Below are 19,125 nucleotides of genomic sequence, written 5' to 3' on the forward strand. Positions count from 1 at the left end.
AATTCCTACCGGTTCGGTGGAAGACAGACCAGTCAAGCCTCCTGTGAGCCCCTTGAGTCTAGGTACAGATTCAGGAGGGGGCTCTGGATAGGCTAGGCCTTCTTGGGTGACTGAAGTCAACTGGCGTTTTGGAATTTAAATTCCATCCAAATTCAATAGGTGTGGCCCAGTCCCAGCCAGCCCTCTTGGAGAGAAATGAGAAAAATGATCTGAAAATACTGGTAGATAATCCCTTGGGAGATAAATTAAGTAATTGGAACAAACTGCCAAAAGCAAGAAAAAGATGATAAGCTATTGTTGTTTTGTCTGGGGTGACAAAGATATCGATGGAGGAACTATTTAGCCTAAGTATGAAGACTGGGTGTGCCAAAAAACAACAACAAAAAAAACCCTAAGAAATACTCCAACTGCAAGGGTTTCAGCTGACCAGAAATACCCGTTAGTAGATCCCTTTGGGGATCACAATAACCCTGTACATTGGGGAAGTATGTGGGATTGACAGAGAAGATGGTGGCTTCTTTCCTTTCCCTCATGTCCTGGCTGCAGCAGGGCCACGTGGGGCCAGGGGAAAGAAACTGCTATTTAGTGAAATTTATTATTCTAAATATGATGGCAAAAGTAGTTTTATATTATTGGGAATATAAAGCTGTGTTTGGGATTTTAAGTTAAAATATAGGTTAAAACAAAATGCTGGTAGCTTGCCTTAGGGAGGTTGTGGTTATATCTCCCTACTTAGATGGTAAGTTGTTTCCTAGAGGTATTGGGTAATTTGTAACTGAGTTATGCCTTAAATATTTGTCAGCTCTGTTGGGCATGTATAAATTTTATGAAATTTGGTTCAGTTATTTGCAAACCTTGAAGTTAAAGTTTAAAAAAAAAAGGTTTTTGTTTTTTTTTTAAACTTAAAGACAAGGGACAAGAAAGATTGGTTTGCATAAGCAATTAATAGTTTAAATGGAGCATCTTGTATTGGTTTGGGAGTGTTTAACATATGTTGGAAAAGGTTTGAGCAAGTAAGCTTTGGGAGGAGAAAGAGATGGGACAGGAAGAGATGGTATGAGAGAAGGAAGAAGAGAGGAAAATAACTTTCCAGAAATGGGGAAGAAAAAAGCACAATTCCCTAGTAACTTTACCATTTAGCATGGGAAAAGGACCCCCATGAGGTTGGGGCCTGTCTTGAACTGGCAGGTTGGATCCTGGAGGAAATGGCACTCTAAAAAGGTTAGATATGATAAGTTGGGGGTCGGGAAGCATGGTGGCGTAGGGGAGGGGTGGCTATGTGGAGAGGGACCTTGTCAGGTGATCTAATACCCCTCCCCCCCATTAAGTATGGTGGCTTTTTAACACCTGCAGCTCCTTGCTGGTTCAGATATTAATTGCTTCTACTGTTTAAAGGAACAGCCTACATTTATATGATGTTAATAACTGAATGTTTTATTTTTATTTTTCAAGTTTATAGCTGCTCTAAGGAGTTTGTTGGAACTTTAAGTTTTCTGAAAACAATTCATTTCTACTAAGATCCCATCTGTTTAAAGCAAATTATTTAATGTTTATTTACGTGCATGATAGTCTCCTTGTTTAAGGAATATGATTTAAAAAACAAACAAAAAACCCTAGAGCAGGATTTTAATCTGATCTGATAATTTGATAGGGTTATTTGCAAAAATTTAATTATTCTTTTTCAGAATGAAGAGAGTATTAATGTTAAATCTGAAAGATCTGAAATTTCTTTTATGTGGAAATGGGATAGACAACATGTGATTTAGAATTTTTCTTTGTATTGAGTATTTTAAAGGCAAAATGATCTGTGTAATGTGTAATGTAAACTTAGAACCATATACTTAGATATGAAAGATAAGCTGTATAAGCTGTGAACTTTCTAGGATGAATCTTTTACTGTGATTCTTGAGAACTAGATTCATCTGAAGTCTTGATTAATGCTAATTGCTGTAGGAGATAAAATCTTTTGGGACAGCGGCTAATATTTACTTGGAGTTTTGAATTCAGGTATGACTACCTGCATAGGTCATCAAACTCTACCATCTGAAGATGGAATGGTTAAAAATTAGGACAGTTACCTGAATTAAAACTGCCTTAAATAAATCATATCCCTGATTTTTCCTCTAACAGCAAATGTTTGTAATCAGAGCAAGTGGTCAGTGAGATCTATAGTACTTGGGGTCACTCCCACTTTGCCTTTTTTTTTTCCTTTGAAACAAAGCTGGAAATCTCATCATGTCCTGAGTAGACTAAGGGTTTTTTTTTTTTTAGGACCCTAAAAGTTAAACTAATCTTCCTAGAGCCTTTTATACTGTATGTTGATGGAAGGCAGGGTATCTCTGGAACCCCGATCCTAGACCCCTGACTTACTTATCAAAGATCTATATTGTCTTTAGATGGGTTTTTCATGTTTTGCATGATCATGGGGGGGCTATATGGAAAGAGAACTATTGACATCCAAACAATTCCCCATTAAATATGCAGAGAAAATGAAATGAAAGGGAATTCACTCCAGATGAAGGGAAGGAGACTTATAGATCAGCTGCCCATGTTGCATTGCTGATCCTTTGCGCCTGACCAGTGGCTTTCCTTTCTAAAGTGTTAGATCCCATAGCCAAAGGATGCTCAAAGTATACAAGCAGTAGCTGCTGCCGCTCTCTTGGTAGAAGAGAATAGGAAGCTCACCTTTGGAGGCAGTCTTATAGTAAGTATCCCACACCAAGTAAGAACAATAAATCAGAGGGATGGGAGATGGCTCACAGATTCCAGAATGTTGAAACATGAGGCAATACTATTAGAAAAGGATGATCTAGTAATCACCCAAGACCATAATCTTAATCCTGCTTCCTTTTTGTCCCCTGGAACAGAACCATCTCCTGGAGAGGATGTTGATTGACTTTCAAACTTTTGTAAGAGAGGATTTACAAGAATGACCAATATCTGGGGGAGTAAATTGGTTTATAGATGGCTCTTCTAGGATGGCAGATGGAAAAAGGAAAAATGGGTTTGCTATTGTGGATGGAGATAAAACTTCCACTGTTACCAAGGGCAGTCTACCTGCCCATTGGTCGGCTCAAATTTGTGAATTGTATGCCTTAAATCAAGGGTTGAAATTATTGAGGGACCAACATGGGAATATATACATTGATTTGAAATATGCCTGGGGAAAAGAGGGTTTATAAATAGTAAGGGTAAAGAACTGGTCCACCATAATTAGTCAGAGAGAGGTATTGGAAAACATTCTGGAATGTAGCAGTAATACATGTAAAGGGACATCAGATGGGAAATTCTTCTGAAACAAGGGGAAATAGATTAGCAGATGAGGAGGCCAAGGGAGCTGGAGACCAGGATATTTCTCATATAATGGCCTTGATACCTGTACTTCCCCCTAGTCTACTCTCTCCCAGTTTTACCCAGAAGGAAAAAGAGAAGGCCTCAACTCTCGGAGCAGTTGAGAACTAGGAAGGACGATGGCTCTTACGTAATGGCAGAGAGGTACTGACCAAAGCAAATATGAGGCGGGTCCTTTAGCAACTGCACCAGGGAAGTCACTGGGATGTCCAAAACCTGTGTGATGCTGTACTGACAAGGTATGTTTCCCCCGGTCTATATACTATGGCCCGACACCTGGTGGATGGCTGTCTTGTTTGTCAAAGGACTAACAAGGCTGCTCAACGCCAGATCCCAAAAGGGGGACGACCTCCTGGAATCAGACCATTCCAAAGCATCCAGGTGGACTTCACTGAGCTGTCACCAGGGTCACCTCAAATACTTGCTGGTCATAGTGGACCATCTGACCTCCTTCTCTCTTAGCTTTAACCAATGCTTTTTCTAATCTTGTCATAGGCTTAGGCTGCTTCACAGGCAATTCTGTTTGTGTTTCTGCCTCTTCCCCTCTTTCTTCCTCCATCTCTGAAGGTGGGGTTGATGTGGGCCTGTCAATAATCTGTTCTCTAGGCAGGGTTGAAGCTTCTTCAAGAGAATCATACCATAATTCCTCATTTAAATCCTCTTGCTCTAGGGAAAGATCTTGATCTTTCCTTTTTTCCTCACATTTCCTCCTCTGTTCATTTTTAGAACTTTTCCTTCTCCTACAACTTGCTTGATAGTTTAAGGCTAATTGAACTATGTTGTAGATATAAAATACTTCTGCAGAAATTGAACGAGGCCCATTTTTTGCTTGAAATTCTTTCATTTCATATCCCACTAGCTTCCATTTATCTACATCTATCTTTTCTTCCTCTAAGAACCAAGGGGATGTGCGTCTTAATGCAGCCAAGAGTTTGGCAATCTGTACCCAGGTTACAAGTAAACTCTGCTCCTCAATTATGTTGATTATACTCTCTATAGTACCACTCCTGAATGGGGGTGGAGCTGAGGTTGCTTCTGGGGCTGGGGATGAGTCGGATGAGGTCCAGGGATTGAATTTAGCTAACATCTGCCCCATTTCAGCTATAAGAGATTCCTGGTTTAGCCCTTAACAAGTTAAGTTCCTTATTTATCTATTAGCACGCTCACTGAATCTTTAACAAAGTTTCCTCGTTACTCACGGTTCTGGGTCAGAGAGACTGAGATCTAGATTGGAAGCTTTTCCACTGGAATCAGGACCGTGTCTGTCCCTGTTCGGGCGCCAAATTGCGAAGGTCTGGTCTAGCTCTTCTTGTCAGGATAAGCAAAAGTCCTTGCCCCACGTGTGGACGCCAAATGTAGCGAGCTGTCGTCTCCAGAAGCTGCCGGATCGCTCTCTGGGAAGAGATCTGCTGTGTCTACTACTCAAATCTCTCAGACAGATTCTTCTTCCTGTAACGAACCGTTGTCTCCAGGCAGTTGCTGTTAACTCTTGTCCTTAGAAGTGACTTCCCTTCCTGCAGAGAGCCCCGTCAAGCCTGATGCAATGCAGAGTCTTTCTTCTTGAATCCTGGCTCTGAATCTCCTCCAGCTCTTATCCTTCTCCAGGCCGATCTGCTCTCTGCGCCCATTGCTGTCTCTTTTTATCCTCCCAGAGAATGGGCGTGGGATAATGCAAGGGCTTCTGGGAAGAACCACCCCAGCCAATGAGCTTGCCCCCTCTATCAAGTCAACCTGAGTTCTTACCTTGTAATTGTCCAGAAAACCTGAATTCTCACCTTGTCACCATCCAGACAACCTGAGTTCTCACTTAATAATCCTAACAGATGGAGGCATTCCCCTCAGGCCGAGCAACTGCCTCGACAGTAAGTAAGGTCTTATTAGAACAAATTATTCCCAGATATGGAATAGTGGAGAGGGTAGACTCAGATCAGGGAACACATTTTTCTGCCCAGGTATTGCAGAATCTGATTAGGGCCTTAGAAATCATTTGGGATCTCCACACTCCTTGGCATCCTCCCTCTTCTGGGGAAGTAGAAAGGATGAATAAAGAAATAAAATGGCAACTGACTAAATTATCTTTAGAGACCCAACTACCTGGGACTAAATGCCTTCCTCTTGTTCTGGTTAGAATCTGAACCAAGCCACTTAGAGATAGTGGGCTTTCACCTTATGAATTATTGTTTCCAGGCTTATCATGAGGGAAACTGGGACCCTGTAGAGACAAAGGATTTATTTCTTAAGAGATAATGTTAAATCATTGCTAAAACATTTGCAAGAACTTTGACAAAAAGGGTTAATAGCTCAGACTCCTCCTCTAGGTTTCCCTGTTCATAGAATTCAGGTTGGAGATTAGGTGTTGATCTGTTCCTGGAAGGACAGAAGCTGGGACGGACCCTACCAGGTGGCACTGCCCTCAGACACTGCGATTCGCACCCAGGAAAGAGACACACCACACCAGAACAAAAGGACCTGGGGTGCATTATCAGAGTAGACTGTTAAAGATAAGGGAGACCTCAAATTACATTTGAGGAGGGGACCTTCACTGAATGGGAACACTGATTCTGAATCCAGTGCATTGTAACTTGATGACTTTTCTTTTCTTGCATTAATTACTTTGGGAATTTCACCTTAACTTCACAGTGTTATAATAGTTGAACCTCATGGGGCTTTCCCTGAGCTTTGGGTCTACCTATAGCCATAGAAACCAGACCTTTACTTTCCAGAGATGAGAACTAATTCCTCCTGCTCATGCAGAATGTAGGGAGAACTTTTAACTTATCAAATTGTTGGATCTGTGGTAGATCCCAACAATTGAACCAATGGCCATGGTAGCTATCTGTCCCCTTAAGCCCAGCCTGGGTCCTTAGTAACCGATCCCAAAGGGAACATATACATTGGGTGTAGTTATCAACGGGGTGGTACAATGTCACCCCAGGGACACCCGGGCAACATGGGACTCTGTTTCCCACACTTTGGAGTACCTCTAACCTAACAGATCAATGGCCAGTTGCCAATTGTAGTTGGAGGAAGGAGCAAGAATTATGGAAATGTCAGTATATCACCTTTGTGGGGGAAGGTCCCCTAGGGTTGAGAAACCAACAATATTACCCTTTTACAAGGAATAGTTCAGAAATATTTTCAAGGGAACAACTTGCTCTAAAGGGTCATTACTGGATCTGTGGCATAACTGCCTATATTCACCTACCTCTTAATTGGACAGGGATTTGTTATATTGGACTACTAAAGCTAAAATTTTTCTTTTTTTCCTGAACAGGCAAACCAATATTTAGGGATTCAGTTGTATGATGATTCGGAAAGAGGGAAATGGACTTTAGATACCTCCATTACTCAAACTCGAGATGCAAATGGTTGGACCTGGCCTCCAGAAAGAATAGTTAAAGAGTATGAGCCACCCATCTGGGCTCAAGATGGAAGTTGGGGATATAGAACCCCAATATATATGTTGAACAGGATAATTAGACTTCAAGCAATTGTAGAGATTATCACCAATCATAGGGCTAAGGCACTAGATCATTTGGCTGACCAAGCTACTCAAACCAGAGAGGCTGTTTTACAACATAGACTTGTGCTGGATTATTTGTTGGCTGAGGAAGGGGGAGTTTCACTTTTTTTTTTTTTAATATTTTACAGATAAACATACATGTCTACTCTGTGTCAGGTACTTTACAAGATCTCTCATAAAACAAAAGAATTTATATGTACAAAAATATTTATAACAATTCTTTTTGTGGTGGCAAAGAATTGGAAATTGAGGAGATGTCCATCAGTTGAGGAATGGCTGAACAAGTTGTGATATAAGATTGTAAAGTAATATTATTGCACTATAAGAACTGATCAGTAGGATGATTTCAGAAAAACTTGGAAAGACTTGTTGAGGTTCAGAAGGAGACCTCAAAAGGTTGGGGTTGCAGACCAATGTCAAGAGGTGTCTCAAAAGAATTTGCAGGCTTGAATCCATCTCCAACTCAAGGAGCAAAGTTTATTGTGATTGTAATGCCAGTTGAAGCAGGCTAAGTTCCAAAAGAATTCAGTAAAGAACCAGGAGCAAGAAGACAAATTTATAGGAAAAGACAGAGAGATCATTTCTTCATGTCACTGAAATGCTAGTTTTATGGCCCAGAGGTAGATCTGAGGAATGGTCTATTCACTGTTATCTCAGGAATTTGGCTATCACTGACTAGTAGATTATCTATCTGACAGTGAGCAATATTTGTTGTACTATCCTAAGACAGGAAGACTTTAGAATCATTGACAGACAGATTGTTAGAACAAAAGCACTTTAAGGTTAGGGGATCTCATCACGGATATGTCTCCCCTAGAAGTTGTACCCCATCATGTATATGAAATAAGGCAAAGTGAAATGAACAGAATCAGGAGAACACTGTACACAGTATACAGTAACAAGAGTGTCTCATTTTGATGGAGGTGAATAAGACCCCAGCAAAAGACCCCAGGTCCTTGGTAGGCAGGTGGACCTTAGGGAGGGGTATTGACTGGAGAGGGCCTTTGTGGAATGTAAGTGGGCCTTTGATACAGTGGGCCCTAACTGAATTCCTAGCATTGACAGCATTATTTTGATCCCATTGTTACTGTAAACAATTGAGAGCTAAGCTATTTATATCAAGTCCTGAGGTTTTTTTTAAATTTTTTTTTATTTTTATTTTATTTTTATTTTTACCATATATTGATCCTTGTCAATGATGACAGCAAATTCTCTCTATGCTTTGCCTGCCTCTTGGCATCTTTCTCCTTATTATGGCTAGTTCATTGGTACTTGCCCACCTTATGGTATCTGTCATTACTTCCTTTCCCCTTGCTGATGGGCCAGTTTTTTAGGACTTTGCTCCAGCCTATGTCTTCTGTTGTTAACTGTGAGTTCTGTAAGGAACTCAGCCCATGTTTTTTCCCTTGGTAATGATGAGGCTAATTCCTTTTAGGAACTTACCCTTGCTTATTAAGTGTCACAAGGGCTAGTTCATTAGGACTTTAGCTGGCTTGCTAAGCATCACAAATAACAGATTCATCAGGAACTGTCCACCTTATAGCAGCAAAATCTCTAGGAATTTTACATGCTTTATGGTGTCTTTTTCTTTTTTACTTAGAGAACTTAGCGTGTGAATAAACTGTGGTATATGAATGTTATGGAATATTATTGTTCTATAAGAGATGACCAGCAGGATGATTTCAGAAAGGTCTTACATGAACATGATGCTGAGTGAAGTGAGCAGAACCAGGAGATCACTATATACTTCAACAACAATATTATATGATGATCAATTCCGATGGACATGGCTCTTTCCAACAATGAGATGATTCAGGCCAGTTCCAATGATCTTGTGATGAAGAGAGCCATCTACACTCAGAGAGAGGACTGTGGGAACAGTGTGGATCATAACATAACATTCTTGCTCTTTTTGTTGTTGTTCTTTTGCATTTTGTTTTGTTATTCATTTACTTTCTTTTTTAAAACTGATTTTGATGGGGGTTGAGGTCCCTTTAAGACCCCCCCCCCCATGGCTGACCTTTGGTTTACAAATCCTGGTCAGTGGGCTTTCCCCATCCCCCACCAGATCTGAGCTAACTTGGGTTTTCCCAACTTCCACAGTTTAAACCCATTGAATTCTATTCAGTGCTGACCCTGGCTGAAAGCCCACCAGGAACCTGTGACTCCACCCACCTTCAAGATCACCAAGAGCCCCCATTGATAAAAGGGGCTATTTTGGAGTCCACGTTTGCAGAAGTCCTAAGCATGGCATCCTTATGTTGGTCATGCCAAGGGTTTCTGCCCCCTGGATCTAATCCAGTGTCCTTTTATCTCTACCTTCAACTTTACTAACTAAACTTTACTTCCAAATCCCTACAATAAACTCTTTTTATCAATCTAGGTTCTCGGGCCTGTAAATTCATTTACAGAGGACTCTGCGCACGGTCATGGGACTATCCTTGTGCTGACCCAAGAGGGGCTCCCCCTTCCCTAACTCTCATCAATTTTTCTTGTGCAGCAGAAGAATTATATAAATATGTTTATACATATTGGATTTAACATATGTTTTTTTTTTAAAACAAAGTCACTTTATTATAAAATTTTTTGACAGTATATATGCATGAGTAATTTTTTTTATAACATTATCCCTTGTAATCATTTTTCCAAATTTTCCCCTCCCTCCCTCTACTCCCTCCCCTAGATGACAGGCAATCCCATACATTTTACATGTGTTACAGTATAACCTAGATACAATATATGTGTGTAAATCCAATTTTCTTGTTGCATGTTAAGTATTAGATTCCGAAGCTATAAGTAACCTGGGTAGATAGACAGTAGTGCTAACAATTTACATTCACTTCCCACTGCTCATTCTCTGGGTATAGTTGTTTCTGTCCATCATTGATCAACTGGAAGTGATTAACATATGTTTTAACATGTTTAACATATATTGGATTATTTGCCATCTAGGGGAGGGAGTGGGGAAAAGGAGGAGAAAATTTGAAACACTAAGCTATGCAAAGGTCAATGTTGTCAAATTATCTGTGCATATGTTTCAAAAATAAAAAGATTTATATTTTAAAAAAGAGAGAGAAAGAGAGAAAGAGGATTTAGCCTGCTTACTAAGTTTCACAATTGCTAGTTCTTTAGGAACTTAATCCACTTTATGGCACTGTGAGTTCTTTAGGAGCTTTGCCCTGCTTTATGGCATTTTCCTCTTTGCTATGACGTCTTCCCCCCTTAATTGTGGGTTCTGATAGGGAACTTAGCCAGAGTTTTTTCCTGGTTAATCACTAAAACTCCCTTTTGGAAGTTAGTTGACTGCCAACAACATAATAAAATCTTTATTTCTTGATTTGGAGATGGTCTAAGTCAATAAATTCTTTTGAGACTTTTGTGACATCAGCCCTAAATTCCAATGTATGTGTGTGGGGGTTTCAACCCCTGCACCCCATCAATGTAGTTCTCATAATGATCTTGGAAAATATATACTATTATTATCTTCACTTTATAGAGTAGAAAACTAAGTCAAAGAAAGATTTAATAACTTACCCAAAATCACACAGCTAGTAAATGTCTGAGGCTGTATTTGAACTCAGATCTGCCTGACTTCAGATGCAGCTCCCTATCCACTGCCCTATATAGCTGACTAAAAACAAACGATGTGACTTGGATAAGTAATTTCCAACTTAACGCTTTCTCCAAGCCTGTTTTCTCAAAAAAATGATACAATATTTAATATTGAGAGAATGAAATAATATTGTAAAGTGCTTATCCCAGTGCCTAGCACACAGTAGGCATTTAATGAATAAGTGTTTTTGTTTTTGTAATTTAGGTCCACTTTCCATAATGTCACACTATCCTGTTCCAAACAAGATGAATCTGAAGGCAGTCCATTGCCTTAGAGTGGATTGTTTTCAATGCATTGTTGCTAGAGGGATTTGGGGAGGAAGTGGAATAAAACTTCTTCCTTCCTTATTCTTGCCACAAACTGGGATTATCTGCGGGTAGGTGCCTGGACAGGATAAGGGGCATGGCTAGTTTTGATCTAGGACGGGCACAATGCTAGGGACAGATGTCTTCATGTCATTGATCCCTATTGTCCCCAAGTGTTGCTTCCGTGGGGCCACACCTTACCTCTAAGTGACAAAAGGCTTTCCAAAGGTGACTGCTCCTAGCCTGGGGCGAAGGTGGTGATGAGTCAGTCACACACCTTCCCACCCCTGCCCCGGTACTAGGCAAAAGGACATCCTTCTTGGAGTAGATTTCTAGGAACAATTCCTGGAAGAGGGACTTCTGACTTGGGTTACAAGATCAATGAAATATAAACTTAGATCTTAGAGGCATTTAGCCTCACTCTCTCTTTTGCAGATGAAGTTAAGGAACTGAGTCAAGGCCATCTAGGTAGAAAGAAGCAAAGGGAGGTTTTGAACCCAGGTCTTCTAATTCCAAACAATGTTTTGTGGGGGGGGGTCCCCACTATCTTTAATTTGAGGCCTGTCTTGAGCTGATTAAATGAGGAAATGCCTATCAATTAGGGAATGACTGAATAAGATGTGATATATGATTGTGGTCGAAAGATGAGCAGGATGTTTTCAGAAAAATCTGGATGAAGTTATATGATCTCATGCAAAGTGATGCATGCAAAACCAGGAAAACACTGTAAACAATAACAGCAATATGATGATCAATTGTGAATGTCACAACTATTCTCAGGAACACAATGATTGAAAAATGCTATCCACCTCCAGAGAAAGAACTGATGTCTGAATGCAGTTTGAAGCATATTTTGTAAAACTTTATTTTTCTTAGATTTTTTTTGGTAGTTTTTTTTTAATAATATGGCTAATAAAAATGTTTTGTATGATTGCACATGCTTAACTTATTTCAAATTGCCTGTATTTTCAGAGGGGGATAGACAACATTTCAGATTCAAAATTTTTCAAAGGGAATGTTAAAATTGTTTTTACATGCAATTGAAAAAAATATTTGAATTAAAAATTCTTATAATTGTAAATCCTTTTTTAATCTATAAAATGATTTATTTCCTCTTTGTTCATGCTTCTTCATTCAATTTCTTTTTTTGTCTTTTAATTTAATTATTATTATCATTATTGAAGCTTTTTATTTACAAAATTATATTTACAAAATTAATTTTTCCAACATTGACCCTTGCATAACCTTTTGTTGCAAATTTTCTCCTCCTTCCCCCCATCCCCTCCTCTAGCTGGCAGGTAGTCCAATACATGTTAAATATGTTGAAATACATGTTAGATCCAATAGATGTATACATATCTATATAGTTATCTTGTTGCACAAGAAAAATCAGATCAAGAAGGAAGAAAAATAAAAACTGAGAAAGAAAACAATACAAGCAAATAACAACACAGAGAGTGAGAATGCTATGTTGTGTTCTACACTCTGTTCCCACAGTTTTCTCTCTGGGTGTAGATGGTTCTCTTCATCATTGAACAAGTGGAACTGGTTTGAATCATATCAATGTTAAAGAGAGAGCCACTTCTATCAGAAGTGATCATTGTATAATCTTGTTGTTGATGTATATAATGATCTCCTGGTTCTGCTCATTTCACTTAGCATCCATTCATGTAGGACTCTCCAGGCCTCTCTGAAATCATCCTGCTGATCGTTTCTTATAGAACAATAATATTCCATAACATTCATATACCACAATTTATTCAGCCATTCTCCATTTGATGGGCATCCATTCAGTTTCCAGTTTCTAGTTACTATAAAAAGGGCTGCCACAAACATTTTTGCACATGTAGGTCCCTTTCCCTCCTTTAAGATCTCTTTGGGATATAAGCCCAGTAGAAACACTGCTGGATCAAAGGGTATGCACAGTTTGATAACTTTTTGAGCATAGTTCCAAACTGCTCTCCAGAATGGTTGGATCTGTTCACAGTTCCACCAATAATGTATTAATGTCTCAGTTTTCCCACATTCTCTCCAACATTGGTAATTAGAGTTTCCTGTCATCTTAGCCAATCTGACAGACGTGTAGTGGTATCTCAGAGTTGTCTTAATTTGAATTTCTCTGATCAATAGTGATTTGGAGAAACCTTTTCATGTGGCTATAAATAGTTTTGATTACTACATCTCAAAATTGTCTGTTCATATCCTTTGACCATTTATCAATTGGTGAATGGCTTGAACTATTATAAATTTGAGTCAGTTCTCTATATAATTTAGAAATGAGGCCTTTATCAGAATCTTTGAATGTAAAAATGTTTTCCCAGTTTATTGCTTCCCTTCTAATTTTGTCTGCATTAGTTTTGTTTGTATAAAAACTTTTTAACTTAATATAATCAAAATTATCTATTTTATGATCAATAATGATCTCTAGTTTTTTGGTCACAAATTCCTTCCTCCTCCACAAATCTGAGAGGCAAACTATCCTATATTCTTCTAATTTGTTTATAGTATCATTTTTTATGTCTAGATCATGAATCCATTTTGACCTTATCTTGGTATACGATGTTAGATGTGAATCTGTGCCTACTATCTGCCATACTAGTTTCTAATTTTCCCAGCAATTTTTGTCAAATAGTAAATTCTTATCCCAAAATCTGGGGCCTTTGGGTTTGCCAAATACTAGATTGTTATAGTCATTGGCTATTTTGTTCTGTGAACCTAACCTATTCCACTGATCAACTTCTCTGTTTCTTAGCCAGTACCAAATGGTTTTAATGACCGCTTTTATAATATAGTTTTAGATCTGGTACAGCTAGGCCACCTTCATTTGTTTTTCTTTTCATTAATTCCTTTAAAATTCTTGACCTTTTATTTTTCCAGATGAATTTTGTTGTTATTTTTCCTAGTTCAGTAAAATAGTTTCTTGGGAATTTGATATAGCACTAAATAAATAAATTAGTTTAGGGAGTATTGTCATCTTTATTATATTTGCTCAACCTATTCACAAGTATTTGATATTTTTCCAATTGCTTAGATCTGACTTTATTTGTGTGAAAAGAGTTTTGTAGTTTTGCTTATAAAGTTCCTCACTTTACCTTGGCAGAAAATTCTCAAATATTTAATATTATCAATAGTTAATTTAAATGGAATTTCTCTTTGTATCTCTTGCTGTTGGATTTTGTTAGTGATGTATAAGAATGCTGATGATTTATGTGGATTTATTTTGTATCCTGCAACTTTGCTAAAGTTGTGGATTATTTCTAATAGCTTTTTAATTGATTCTCTGGGGTTCTCTAAGTATACCATCATGTCATCTGCAAAGAGTAATAATTTGATTTCCTCATTACCTACTCTAATTCCTTTAATCCCTTTTTCTTCTCATATTGACAAGGCTATCATTTCTAATACAATATTGAATAGCAATGGTGATAGTGGGCAACCTTGTTTCACTTCTGATCTTACTGGGAATGGTTCTAGTTTGTCCCCATTACATATGATGCTTGTTAATGGTTTTTAAATACTATTTTAAGGAAAAGTCCATTTATTCCTGTATCTCTAGTGTTTTTCTTAGGAATGGGTGTTGGATCTTATCAAATGCTTTTTCTGCATCTATTGAGATAATCATGTGTTTTTTGTTAATTTGTTTATTGATATAATCAATTATGCTAATAGTTTTCCTAATATTGAACCAGCCCTGCATTTCTGGTATAAATCCTACTTGGTCATGGTATATTATCCTAGGGATGCTTATCTGTAATCTCTTTGCTAATATTTTATTTAAGATTTTTTTGCATAAATATTCATTAGGGAGATGGTCTATAATTTTCTTTCTGTTTTCATTTTACCAGGTTTAGGTATCAATAGCATGTCTGTGTCATAAAAGAAATTTGTTAGAAGTCCTTCATTCCCTATTTTTTCAAATAGTTTACACAGTATTGTAGTTAATTGTTTTTTAAATGTTTGGTAGAATTCACATGTAAATCCATATGGTCCTGGGAATTTTTTCTTAGGGAGTTGATTAATAGTTTGTTTTATTTCTTTTTCTAAAATGGGACTATTTAAGTAATTTATTTCCTCTTCTGTTAATCTGCACAATCTATATTTTTGTAGATATTCCTCTATTTCACTTAGGTTGTCAAATGTATTGGCAAAAAGTTGGGCAAAATAACTCCTGATAATTGCTCTAGTTTCCTCTTCTTTGGTGGATAGTTCTCCTTTTTTATTTTTAAGACTAACAATTTGATTTTCCTCTTTCCTTTTTCTAATCAAATTTACCAAAGGTTTATCTATTTTGTTGGTTTTTTCATAAAACCAAATCTTAGTTTTATTTATTAATTCAATAGTTTTTTAGTTTCAATTTTATTGCTCTCCTTTTATTTTTAGAATTTCAAGTTTGGTATTTGATTGGGGGTTTTTAATTTGTTCTTTTTCTGGCTTTTTAAATTGCAAGCTCAATTTATTGATCTTTCCCTATTTTATGCAAGTAAGTATCTAGAGATATAAAATTTCCCTTTATTACCACTTTGGCTGTATCCCACACATTTTGGTGTGTCGTCTCATTATTGTCATTCTTTTGGATGACATTATTGATTGTGTCTATGATTTGCTGTTTCACCCATTCATTCTTTAGGATGAGATTATTTAGTTTCCAATTTCTTTTTGGTTTATTTTCCCCTGGCCCTTTATTGAATGCAATTTTTATTGCATCATGATCTGAAAAAAATGCATTTACTATTTCTGCCTTTCTGCATTTGATTTTGAAGTCTTTATGTTCTAATATATGGTCAATTTTTACATAGGTTCCATGAATTATTGAGAAGACAGTGTACTGTTTTCTGTCTCCATTCAATTTTCTCCAAAGATCTATCCTATCTAGTTTTTCTAGTATTCTATTTACCTCTTTAACTTATTTCTTGTTTATTTTGTGGTTTGATTTATCTAGTTCTAAGAGAGCAAAGTTGAGATCTCCCACTATTATAGTTTTGCTGTCTATTTCTTCTTGCAACTCTCAAGTTCTCTTTTAGGAATTTAGATGCTACACCACTTGGTGCATATGTTTAATACTTATATTGCTTCATTATCTATGGTACCCTTTAGCAAGATATAGTTTTCTTCCTTATCTCTTTTAATTAGATCAATTTTTGCTTTTGTTTGATCTGAGATCAGAATGGCTACCCCTGCTTTTTTTTTTTTTTCTTCACCTGAAGCATAATAGATTCTGCTCCAGCCTTTTACCTTTACTCTGCATGTATCTCTCTGCTTTAAATGTGTTTCTTGTAAACTTTTAATCCAGTCTGCTATCAGCTTACGTTTTATGGAAGAGTTCACCCCAGTCACATTTACACTTAAAACTACTAATTCTGTATTTCCTGCCATCTTATTAACCCCAAATTATCCTTTTCTCTTTCCTTTTCCCCTTTCCCTCCTCCCCAGTATTTTACTTATAAGTACTACTTGCCTCAAGCAATCCTTCCCCTTTAGAGAACCTCACCCTTTCTTATTCCTTTCCCCTACTATTTATCTTTTCCTTTCTATTTACCCCACCTCTTCCCTTTTCCCCTTTCCCCTTCCATTTTTTCTATAAGATGAAAGATGTTTATCAGTGAAACCAAATATATCTAATATTCTTTTTTGGGGCCAAATCTGATGACAGCAAGATTCACACAATTTTCATCACCCTTCTTTCTTTCCCTCAGTTATAGTATATTTTCTTTGCCTCTTCCTGAGATGTCATTTCCCTCATTTTATCTCCACTCTCCCCTTTTTTTCCTGTTACAATCCCCTTTCCATCTCTGGTTTCTTTTTTATATCATAGCAATAAAATCAGATTATTATGTACTTTCAATGTATACACATAATAGAAATACAGTTCTCAAGAGTTTTTTTTTTTTCTTTTTACCTTTTTATGCTTCTCTCAAGTTCTATATTTGGAGGACAAATTTTTTGTTTAGCTCTGGTCTTTTCATCAAAAATAAATAAATTCACCAGTTTCATTGAATGCCCTTCTTCTTCCCTGAAAGAAAATGCTCAGTTTAGCAGGGTAATTTATTCTTGGCTGCATTCCAAGTTCCTTTGCCTTTCAGAATATCAGATTCCAGATCCTTGATTCCTTTAAAGTGGAAGTTGCTAGGTCTTGAATAATCCTTATAGTGGCTCCTCCATATTTGAATTGTTTCTTTCTAGCTGCTAGTAATATTTTTTCCTTTGTCTGATAGTTCCCAAATTTAGCCATGCTATTCCTTGGGGTTTTAATTTTGGGGTCTCTTTCAGGAGGTGTTCAGTGAATTCTTTCAATAGTCATTTTACTTTCTGTTTCTATGATATGCAGGCAGTTATTTTTGATGATTTCCTGAAAGATATTGTCTAAACTCTTTTTTTCATCATTTTTCAGTGAATATTAGATTATCTCTTCTAAATCTATTTTCCAGGTCAGTTGTTTTCCAAATTAGGTATTTTACATTTTTTTCTATTTTTTCTATTTTTTTTTTTTTTGACTTATTCTTGTGGTCTCATTGAGCTATTCATTTCCATTTGTTCAACTCTGAATCTTAGTGAGTTATTTTCTTCCTTTACTTTTTTTTTTAAACTTCTTTTTGTATTTGTCTAATTGAATTTTTAAGTGAGTTGTTTTGTTATATGGAATTTTTTTTCCATTTAACAAATTCTGTTTACAGTTATTTTCTTTTTCTGTTTCACAAATTCTGTTTTTTCTGGAAGTTGCTTTCTTTTTCCATTTTTTCAAATTTATCTTTTAATGAGTTATATGCTTTTTCCATTTCACTAAGTCTATTTTGTAATGAATTTTCTTCAGTAGTTTCTGTTCTGTTGAAAATTTTTCATTTCATTTTCCCATTTTTCTTCTAGCTCTCTTTTAAGATCCTTTTAAATTTCTTCTAGAAGAGCCTTGTGGGATGGGGACAAGACTTTTTGGGGCTTCATCTGGAGACAACTGCTTTTAGTATCCTCAGGGTTTGAAATCTGTTCTCTTTCACCAAAAAAGCTGTCAATTGTTAGAGTGCTCTTTACTTTTTTACTCTTTTTTTTTTTTTTTTTTTTAAGTTAAGGTCTGCTTTAGGTGTAGTTTTCCAAGCAGCTGCAGCTGCACTGGGTCAGTGCTGATTTATTCCTGGAGCTGGGTAGGTGTGGCCAGGTTCAATGAGATTCTGGCATTTTGGGGTTCACTATTGACCTTTTGTGTTTTTGTTGGGTATTTTATAACTTCTACTGACTTGCAACCAGAGCAGAGTGGCCAACTCTGCTGTAGATTCCTGTGGATTCCTCTCCCTACCTTCTTTGCCACACAGAGTCAGCAACTCTCTAGGACTCTGAGCTATCTGTGCTGGCATTTGTGGCCAGCTATTTGTGTTAGGCTGCCTCCCTCCCGTTTGGATTCAAACAGACCTTTTCTGGACTATTTCCTCCTGTAGATTCTCTGCCACGTGGATTCTGCACTACCATCCTGAGACTGCACTATCCTGGGACTCTGTATTGTCTATGCTGGTGTTTATATTCAGCTGCTTGCACTGGCTGCCTCTCTCCTTTTTCTAATTGAAATAGATCTTTTCTGGCGATCCTTGAAATTATCTTCTGCTGATAATTTATTGCACTCCCAATATTTGTGGATTCTGCTGGTCCAGAACTAATTCAGAGGCTGGGTTTCATAATTAGTGTGAGGGTTGTAGAGAAGATCAGAGAGAAACGTGTGTGTTGTCTCTGCCATCTTGGCTCTGCCCCTGGAAGTCCCATAATTGTAAATCCTAATATGCTACCTGATCTAACTGCTTCACAAAGGTATCATAAAGAAAGTGATTTCTAAACTGTAAAATTCTATACAAGCATTGTAAGAAGCATAAAAAAGTATACATTTCCTCCTGCTGGGCACTGTCCCACTACATGTCCACTGAGGAAAGTCTCCTAGAGAACAGGCCAGCAATCCTCCATCTGCTCCAGTGCAACCACTCCTTTCTATACCAACACAAAACACCTGCAACTTTCTTTGGCCAGAGCAGTGTTGCTGCTGGGATGTGGAGAACCTCCATTGCAAAGAACAACTCTTCCTTTGATATTAGACTTCACAGCTTCTGTTACACCTGTCCTTTGAGGTCAAAAGAAGGGTTCCCTTTCCTCAATATGAACATTCTCACACTAGTCATACTCTCAACATTCCAATGACTTCAAACTCTTATTTTTATAGTATTTAAAAATACTTTTATTAGTAGTAATATTTTTAACAATAGCTTTTTGTTTGCAAAATGTATGAAAAGATTGTTTTCAACATTCACTCTCACAAAATCTTTTGTTCCAAGTTTATCTTCCTCCTTCCCTCCCTCCCCTAG

Source organism: Sminthopsis crassicaudata, chromosome 4, assembly GCF_048593235.1.
Source record: "Sminthopsis crassicaudata isolate SCR6 chromosome 4, ASM4859323v1, whole genome shotgun sequence".
In the NCBI taxonomy this organism is placed as follows: domain Eukaryota; kingdom Metazoa; phylum Chordata; class Mammalia; order Dasyuromorphia; family Dasyuridae; genus Sminthopsis; species Sminthopsis crassicaudata.